This window comes from Gossypium arboreum, chromosome 11 (assembly GCF_025698485.1).
Source record: "Gossypium arboreum isolate Shixiya-1 chromosome 11, ASM2569848v2, whole genome shotgun sequence".
NCBI classification, from domain to species: domain Eukaryota; kingdom Viridiplantae; phylum Streptophyta; class Magnoliopsida; order Malvales; family Malvaceae; genus Gossypium; species Gossypium arboreum.
Genome location: NC_069080.1, coordinates 107928083 through 107938516, shown reverse-complemented (window position 1 = coordinate 107938516; position 10434 = coordinate 107928083).

Here is a 10434-nt window from a genome sequence, read left to right as displayed (position 1 = left end):
AGCATAACGTCCCCTGGTACTCCAACCAGATAAATTCGCATATGCCGGGAAATCATTAATTGTCCACAGCAAAGCAGCACGTAGGTAAAAGTTCTCCTTTGTAACACCCCTATCCCGTATCCGTCGCCGGAATAGGTAAAGGGGCATTACCGGACTTGAAACTCATATCAGAACAGTAAAATTTTTTTTCATTTTCTTGAAGTAAAGATCATTCAATTGGATAATTGCTAGACACAACCAGGGATAAAATTTAAAAAAAAACTTATAAAAGTAAACATTCATAAGATGTCATATTCGCATAGCTTATATACATTAACCAAAATCCTCCCACTACTAGTCTATTCTATACATGCCATAAGATAATCCAAAACATAGCAGTACCAAACGGTGGATAGTGATAGTGTGACTAGTTCTTGACGATCCCGAGCACTGTAGCTTCCAAATGAGATCTATAAAACAGAGGAAACAAAGTAAGCGGAGTAAGCATTACAATGCTTGGTAAGTTTTAAGCAGTGTCAACAGATAATAATCAAATTATAACATAGTTGTTCGTATTTTTATTTCACTCTTCCTTGGGCATACCATCCCTTTACCGAATATGCACGTCTCATCCTATATAATAGGCGATAAATTCTCACTTGATAGTGATCTCTTATAAACATAGGTACATTACATATTCTCACCTAACTTTCCACATTGACCAAATGCACAATAATTGTTAGAATTAAGTGACCCAAATTCTTATTTAAATAAAATACGATGGAAAATAAAATAAAAGTAAAATCCATATAGAACTAGACTTCTTTTATTTTATTTTAGAATAAGGTTTTAAACCTTATTAAACTCCATCTATTTTATATTGATTAGGATAAGGTGTTTCAATCCTACTAGAATATGGCTTTGCAAGCCTATAAATAGACATAGTCTATTCCTCTTGTATTTGAGTAAAAATTTTTCGACATAGTGAATTTTCTTCTCCTCTGCCTGTGGTTTTTTTTTCCGAAAGGGTTTCCACGTAAAATTTATGTGTTCTTTATTTTATTTATTTTATTCTATTTATTTTTCACAAATTGGTATCGAGCTTAGGGTTATTCATCTCGATCACGGTAATGGCGTCTTTGAAGTATGAAATTCATTGTTGGATCGCAACACCGATTTGCGTTGTGGCAAATTAAGATGCAAGCGGTTCTTGCGAGATGGATCTAGAGGATGCCTGCTAGGATAGATAAGATGCCTTCGACATTAATGAGATGAAGAGAAGAAGCGTAAGGATCGAAAGGCATTAACACAATTACATCGCATTTGTCCAACGAAATTTTACGAGGATGTGATGAAAGAGAAAGCCGCATTGCATTATGGAAGAGGCTAGAACAAATATGTATGTCGAAAACTCTAACAAGCAAGTTGCATATGAAGCGGCGTCTTTATGCTCATCGTTTGGAGGAAGGTGCGTCGTACACGAACACTTAACAATGTTTAAAGAAATTCTCTCAAACTTGGAGGCCATGGAGGTTCAAGTATGATAAGGAAGATCTAGGGTTGATTCTACTTTGTTCGTTGCCCGTCTTATTCAACCTTTAGAGACACGATTTTATATAGCCATGAGTCTCTCACGATTGATGAGGTTTATGATTCTTTAACCTCGTATGATAAGATGAAGCATCTTGTGGTTAAACCCAACTCTCGGGAGAGGTCTCATTGTTCGTGGGAGACAAGACCGGAATGTTGATGATGATCGTGGTAGAACACGAGGCGGAATCCTCGTGGTAAATCTAAGGGTAGATCGAAATCTTCAAGCAGAGGTAAAACTTGCAACTTCGCAAGAAGAAAGGGCACATTAAATTTGAGTGCTATAAGCTACAAAATAAGATTAAAAGGAGGCTGCGAATCAAAAGGAAAACAAAGCCGGAAAATTCGGTGAAGGCGATGTTGTAGAAGACTACAATGATGGTGAACTTCTAGTTGCTTCATCAATGATTCTAAAGTGCGCGAGTGGATACTTGATTCAGTTGCACCTTCCACATGAGTCCCAATCGGGATTGGTTTACAACTTATGAAACAGTATCTGAAGGTGTTGTTTTGATGGGAAATAATGCTTCATGTAAAATCGCAGGTGTTGGAACAATTAAAGTTAAGATGTTTGATGGAGTTGTCAGAACACTTAGTGACGTGCGGCATGTTCCAGAATTGAAAAGAAATTTAATTTCGTTGAGTACTCTTGATTCAAAAGAATGCAGATACACGGTGAAAGTGGGGTTTTAAAGATTTCCAAAGGGTCCCTTGTTGTGATGAAAGGGCAAAGAAAGATTGCCAAGTTATATGTTTTACAGGGTTCTACTGTTACTGGTGATGCAGCTGTCGCTTCCTCTTCCTTGTCAGATGATGATATTACTAAACTTTGGCATATGCGCCTAGGGCATATGAGTGAGAATGGCATGGCGAATTAAGCAAAGAGGACTTCTTAATGGGCAAGGAATTTGCAAACCTGAATTTCTGTGAGCCTTGTGTTTTGGGAAGCAAAGAGAGTTCGATTCACTAGAGGAATCCATAACATGAAGGAAAGCGTTGGAGTATATCCATTACGATCTGTGGGGCCGTCGAGTGCCTTCGAGAGGTGGAGCTAATTATATGCTAACCTTTATTGATGATTTTCCAGAAAATTTTGGGCGTTCTTCTGAAGCGAAAAGCGATGTGTTTTCCACATTTAAGTCTTGGAAAATTATGATTGAAAAAGCAGGCGGAAAGCAGATAAAATACCTCCGCATGCACAATGACTTAGAGTTCTATTCGATGAGTTTAATAGATTATGCAAGTCGAAGGATCATGAGACACTTGACGATTCGTCATACTCCCACAAAGCGGCGTTGCGAGCGAATGAACGAGCGATTATGGAGAAGGTTCGATGTATGTTGTCAAATGCCAACTTACGAAGTCATTTTGGCGAGCGACCTCTCATGCATGTTTTTGATCAACCGATCTCCATCCGTTGCCATTGAGAAAAAGACTCCACAAGAGGTATGGTGCGGTAATCCCGCTAATTATTCTTATTTAAAGATTTTTGGGTGTCTGCGTATGCTCATGTTGATAATGGAAAATTGGAACCGAGATCCATTAAATGCGTTTTCTTGGTTATAAAGTGGTGTAAAAGGCTATAAGTTATGGTGTCTGAAAATAGAAAAGTTGTGATTAGCAGAGATGTTGTTTTTGATGAAAGCGCTATGCTACCTAACTTATCTCTTAAAGACTCTTCCAATAAAGAAAACCAAAAGCGGTGGAGCATCAGTTAATCTGAATCAACTCCTCAAGCTAGTACAAAATTGAGAATAGAGTTGCTTCTTCAACGCAATACTCTATCGCCAAAAAGCAGGACAAAAGAGAAATTAAACCTCCAAAGAAGTATGCCGAGGTTGATCTAGTTGCTTATGCTTTAAATGTGGTGAAGATATAGATACGAATCAAGAGCCATTTAATTATTCGAGGCGATTAGTGTGAAGACTCGAGAAAAGTGGATGTTTGCTATGCAAGAGGAGATGGAATCACTCCACAAAAACAGAACATGGGATCTTGTAAAACTTCCTAAAGGTAAAAAGGCATTCGTTGTAAATGGGTGTTTAAAAGAAAGAAGGACTCGGGAGTTGAAGAACCCGGATATAAAGCAAGGCTTGTTGCAAAGGGTTACTGATCAAATTCGAGTGGACTTCACAGATGTGTTCTCTCCGGTTGTTAAGCATAGTTCGATTCGAGCTTTGCTTGGTATTGTTGCCATGCATGATTTGGAGCTTGAGCGGTTAGATGTAAAAGCGCATTTTGCATGGAGAACTTGAGGAAGATATTTACATGCAACAACGGAGGGTTTTATAGTCTCGAAAAAGAGGACTATGTTTGCTTCTTTGAAAAAGTCCCTTTACGGTTTGAAACGATCACCAAGACAAGTGGTACAAGAGGTTTGATTCCTTTATGACTTCTCATGATTTCAAAAGAAGTAGTTTTGACAGTTGTGTCTACTTTAAGAAAAACAGTGATGGTTCTTTTGTGTATCTACTTCTTTATGTTGATGACATGTTGATAGCGACAAAAGATAAAGAGAGATAAGAAAGGTTAAAGGCCAACTAAGTGAAGAATTTGAGATGAAAGATTTAGGACCAGCAAAGAAGATACTTGGTATGGAGATTCTCGAGATAGAAAAGCAAGTAAATTGTACCTAAGTCGGAAGGGTACATTGAGAAAGTTCTTTGCGGTTCAATATGCAGAGTGCTAAGCTGTTAGTACTCCTTTAGCGACCCATTTCGGACTTTCATCGGCCTTATCTCCTCAATCGATAATGAGATTGAGTACATGTCACATGTTCCATACTCTAGTGCGATAGGATCTCTCATGTATGCTATGGTTTGTTCACGTCCGATTTATCATATGCGATCGGTGCGATTAGAGATACATGGCGAATCTGGTAAAGAACACCGGAAAGCGATTCGATGGATTTTAAGATACTTACGAGGCACTACTAATGTTTGCTTACAGTTTGGAAGAACTAAAGATGGAGTTATAGGGTATGTTGATGCTGATTTTGCTGGAGACCTTGATAGAAGAAGATCTCTCACGAGTTACGTCTTTACAATCGGAGGTTGTGCAATTAGTTGGAAAGCCACTTTGCAAACTACGATCGCTTTGTCTACCACCAAGTCGAGTACATGGCGATTCTTGAGGCTTGTAAAGAAGCTATTTGGTTGAAGGGACTATTTAGTGAACTCAATGAAGACCTTCAAATCAGCACGATATTTTGTGACGATCAGTGCCATCTTTCTTACAAAAGATCAAATGTTTCATGAGAGAACAAAACACATTGATATTCGGTATCATTTTGTTCGTGATATTATTGCTCGTGGTGATATTGTTGTGAGCAAAATTAGCACTCATGAAAATCCTGCAGATATGATGACTAAGTCACTTCCTATAACCAAGTTTGAGCATTGCTTAGACTTGGTTGGTGTTCATTGTTGAAGTTAAACCCTTAAGGGTTTTTGGAAGAGGTGAAGAACTTGTTTATTGAAAGTTCGCGATGAAGAACTTGTTCATTGAGAATTTGTGTCAAGGTGGAGATTGTTAGAATTAAGTGACCCAAATTCTTATTTAAATAAAATACGATGGAAAATAAAATAAAAGTAAAATCCATATAGAACTAGACTTCTTTTATTTTATTTTAGAATAAGGTTTTAAACCTTATTAAACTCCATCTATTTTATATTGATTAGGATAAGGTGTTTCAATCCTACTAGAATATGGCTTTGCAAGCCTATAAATAGACATAGTCTATTCCTCTTGTATTTGAGTAAAAATTTTTCGACATAGTGAATTTTCTTCTCCTCTGCCCGTGGTTTTTTTTTTCCCGAAAGGGTTTCCACGTAAAATTTATGTGTTCTTTATTTTTATTTATTTTATTCTATTTATTTTTCACAATAATCATATAACAGTCTTATTGCTTTACTCACATGTACATCACATAACGACCTTGTGATTTAGTCCAAATCAAGCTTAAATATAATCTCAAAATACATACCTGACCAACTTCAATAATCATAGAACAGTCTTATTGCTTTACTCACATGTACATCACATAACGACCTTGTGATTTAGTCCAAATCAAGCTTAAATATAATCTCAAAATACATACCTGACCAACTTAACGCATTGAACGTATTTATTACCAATTGTTACTGTGAAGTCGTATAATCTTATGCTTTACTCGAATCTTCAGCGAAACCTTTAGCTCGAATAGTCCCCACTCGTAGTTAGCGGGTCTCACCCGAACAAAATCTCCACACGTAGTCATCGGGTCTTACCCGGACATAATCTCCACACGTAGTCATCGGGTCTTACCCAGAATATATTTCCAAGTTTCATGTACATTTAATCACATGTTACAACATTCACATCGACTGTCATATTTGTAATTCACTTGCCTCATCAAATATCTAATAATACACACCTTTCACATTTGGACATTCGACCACAATATACACACATCTCCTACATATTTCGCATTAGCCATTCGGCTTTACCAAATATACATATCTCATACATATTTCACACTAGCCATTCGGCTTTACCACATATACATATCTCATATATATTTCACACTAGCCATTCGGCTTTACCACATATACATATCCCATACATATTTCACACTAGCCATTCGGCTTTACCACATAAACATATCTCATATATATTTCACCTTAGCCATACGGCTTTACCACATATATATATCTCATACATATTTCACACTAGCCATTCGGCTTTACCACATATACATATCTCATACATATTTCACACTAGCCATTCGGCTTTACCACATATACATAACTCATACATATTTCACACTAGCCATTCGGCTTTACCACATATACATATCTCATATATATTTCACCTTAGCCATACAGATTTACCACATATATATATCTCAACATATTTCACACTAGCCATTCGGCTTTACCACATATATATATTTGTCTTGTACATCAATTCCAGCAATAGCTTATAAGCAACTCAAATAGTTTCATCAATGTTTACAATAAAATCACATATTCACTACAAGCTGTTTTTCCTGAGCAATAGTCACTAAATTATTTCTAACTGGAGCTACAAAACTCAAAATCAATTTCCGTTAATTTTCCCTGAATATAGACTCATATATGTTCCAACCATAAAATTTTCAGAATTTTAGGTTTGGCCAATCAATACTAGATTTTTCTTAAAGTTTCCCCTGTTTCACTGTTTGACTAATCTGACAAGTCTTCACTACGAATCAAATTTCTCATTGTATAGAATTCAAAATATGTTCTATTTGATTTCATTTGAAACTAGACTCATTAAGGAGTCTAAGCATATAAATTTTATCTTGTAACCATTTTTGTACAAATTATAGTGATTTTCTAAATACAGGACAGGGGATTTCGGAGTCATTCTGACACTGTCTCACACAACTTTAAATATCTCTTTATAGAAAATTTCTTTGCTTACAGGTCTCTTTTATAAGAAACTAGACTAATTAAGCTTTGATTACATATTTTATTCAGCCTATAATTCCACACCAAAAATTTATAGTGATTTTCTAAAATCATGTTACGGCTGCTGTCCTAAGCAAATTATTACAATTTGCTCTTAAATTTCCAAGTCCAAACACTTATGAACTTACCATTTGAGTTTAAGACATATCATGGCCACATCATATCTTATTAAATCAACTCATTATGTCCTATTATGATTGAATTTACTCAATGTTTAATCACTTAAAACTTACCTCGGAAGTGGTCGACGACTAGATATCCACGGCTATTCGTTTACTTTCTCTTTTCCCCTATCCGACTTTGATTCTCTTTGCTCTTAAGCTTAAGTAAAACAATAGATTTGCTTAAGTACTTAACTAATATTATTCACTTGACAATCACATTTGGCAATCACATATCATTTAATTTACATCTAAAACAATAGATTTCAATATGTATCATATTTAATAAAACATGCCATGATTCGATTTCATGCTTATTTAATTTATATCTAATTCACATTCTAAATAAAAGTTAATCAAGCTTCCATCTTCATTTAACTATGTACCATTTAGAACTATCAATACTTTACACCGTTTAACAAATTATAATCAATTGCCAAATGCATCTTTGACAATTTAAACCACACAACTCAAATTCTTACAATTTAAGCTTAGAAATTTCTATTCATGTAAATTTTAGCAACATGGAGTCCATTAAACACTCCAAAATTCCATTTGAACAACAATTGTTCAACCTTCTAGCATAATTTCAATCTGACAGCAAGCATTATTTAACATTAAGTTGTTTTATTAGACCATCCGAATAGCTTAATTAACACCAATTTATAGCCCTTTGAACAATGAATTAAACCCATTCGATTAGCAACAAAAACTAATATTTAACAACCATTGTTTTCTTTTATTCCAAACATGCAGCAGACCAATTCCTCCACATATTACAACACATTCAAATCAGCATTTACATCTGGAACAATTTGTTTTCAAGTGGAGTTTCTAGCGATCATTTATGCATTTAATTGTCACATTGTTATGTCACTACTAACAACTGAAACTTAGTAAGAATAACATAATATTTTAGCTATTAGACTCAATTTATCAACCCCTAATCGGCATGAAAATAGAACCATTAATTTGTTGATTTTGGACAAAGACATAACGAAGGCACAAAATTGGACAATAGTAATTTTACAACTAATCAAAGAGCTTTTCTTTTCTACAACCCGCATCCATGCCTTCCAACCACAATCCATCATCATTTTCTTTACAACAAAGTTAAAGATAGAGGGAGCTTAGAAAACTTACCAACTTAGGATACAACTCTTAAACAAGCTAAATCCTTAGTTTCCTTCAACATGCAAACTGTCTCCATTTTTCTTTTGTTGCGACCCTCTTCCTCTTCTTCGATGGATTACCGAGTTACTTGAAATTTCAGCTACCTAACTAGCTAAAATCATAGTTTTTTCCTCCTTCTAGCCATCTTCTAAGCCAAAAATTAAAGCAACCAAACTTTCTTCTTCCTCCCTCAAGTCACGGCAATGGAGGAGCAACCTAGCTAATTTTTTTTTGTTTCTCCCCTACTAACCACTATTATTTTATTACCCATGTTCTTTATTTTATTATTTCTAACATAAAACACTAACATAAAATGTTTATAATACATTTCATCCCATATCATGGCCGGCCACTACTTGTCATAGGTGGAAATTTGACATGCAAACCCATTATTTTCATAACATGCACTAATAGATCCTTATAGATTAACCCATCACATTTCAAAGTGTCACACATAAGTCCTATTAATAAAATTCACTTTCAATTAACAAAATTCAAACATGAAATTTTCACACATGCATATATATACATATAATAAGCATCAAGTATGACGGTTAATTATTTTTATGACTCGGTTTTGTGGTCCCGAAACCACTTTTCGACTAGGGTCACATTAGGGGTGTCACATCCTTTCTCAATACATCATACGTCTCAACACCCACCCAGAATTGTTTTAACTCTTTAATAAGTGGCTGCAAATATATCTCTCTGGGGATAATCATAGATAATATCAAAGAAGATTGCTTCATGCAGAACCATAGAGGCAAATTATAAGGAACAAGGACCACAGGCCAAGTACTGTACGAGGTGCTCATGATTTTAAAAGGATTAAATCCGTCAGATGCTAACCCGAGCCTTACACTCCGAGGATCACTTGCAAAGCTTGGAAATTTATTGTCAAATGATTTCCATGCTAAAGAATCTGCAAGATGCCTTAATAATCCATCATTCGTTCGTTGATCATGACGCCACGTCATAAACTCGGCTGTCTTTGATGACATGAATAGCCTTTGAAGCCTTGGGATTAGCGGGAAATATCGCAAAATCTTGTTCGGCTTCCTTATTAACTGTGGCCCATATTCATCCTTATTAACATCTTCTGCATCTTTATTCATCCAACGAGATTTACCGCAAACATGGCAAGACTGTTGATTTCTCCGATCACCCCAATACAACATGCAATCATTTCGGCAACTATGAATTTTGTTGTACCCAAGGCCCAAATCTTTTATCACTTTCTTCATGTCTTTACATGATTGAGGGATTTTTGCAAACGGGAACATTTCTCTCAAAAGCTCTAACAGCATTGTCAAAGAGTTTCCGGTCCACCTTCCTAAACATTTTAAGTGGAAAAGGCGAATACAAAATGACATTTTCAAAAATTTTGATCCCTCATAAAGTTCTTCATTCATTTCACCAAGTGACGTGTAGAACTTTGCCGCTTCTTCATTTGGTTGTTCATCCGGTACACTTCTTCTCGTTTCCATAAAAGTATTCCCACCGATATTATAATCATCGGATGCAACATAGTTTGGTGGAAATGATTGGAAACCTTCACTCCGCATATTAAATGCATCCCGCATCATACCTTCCATGTCATCTTCTCTAACATACTGACGGTAACCACTATAATGATAACCCGGATTAATCGTCGAAGAGGCTCCACTAGGTGTACACTCTCCATGGAAAATCTATTTTTTATACCCCCGAATGAAGCCATCAACAATTAGATATTCGTAGACAACTTCACGATAATGCCAATAGATATTGCCACACTTCTTACACGGGCAAAGAATCATATTCTCTTGGCTTGAATTGTGAAATGCAAAATCTAAAAAAGATTGCACTCCATTTTGATACTCGTTGCTTGCCCTTGAGAAATTCATCCAAGTCCTATCCATTTCGTAGTTGTTGAAGTCTAAAGTTGGCAATAAGTTACACGGGTAAGTTGTTTATTATGTAAGTCTTGATATGATATATATTTATGTTTTATGTAAGTTATGTAGATTATATAAGTTATGAAATTTGAACTTTAAACT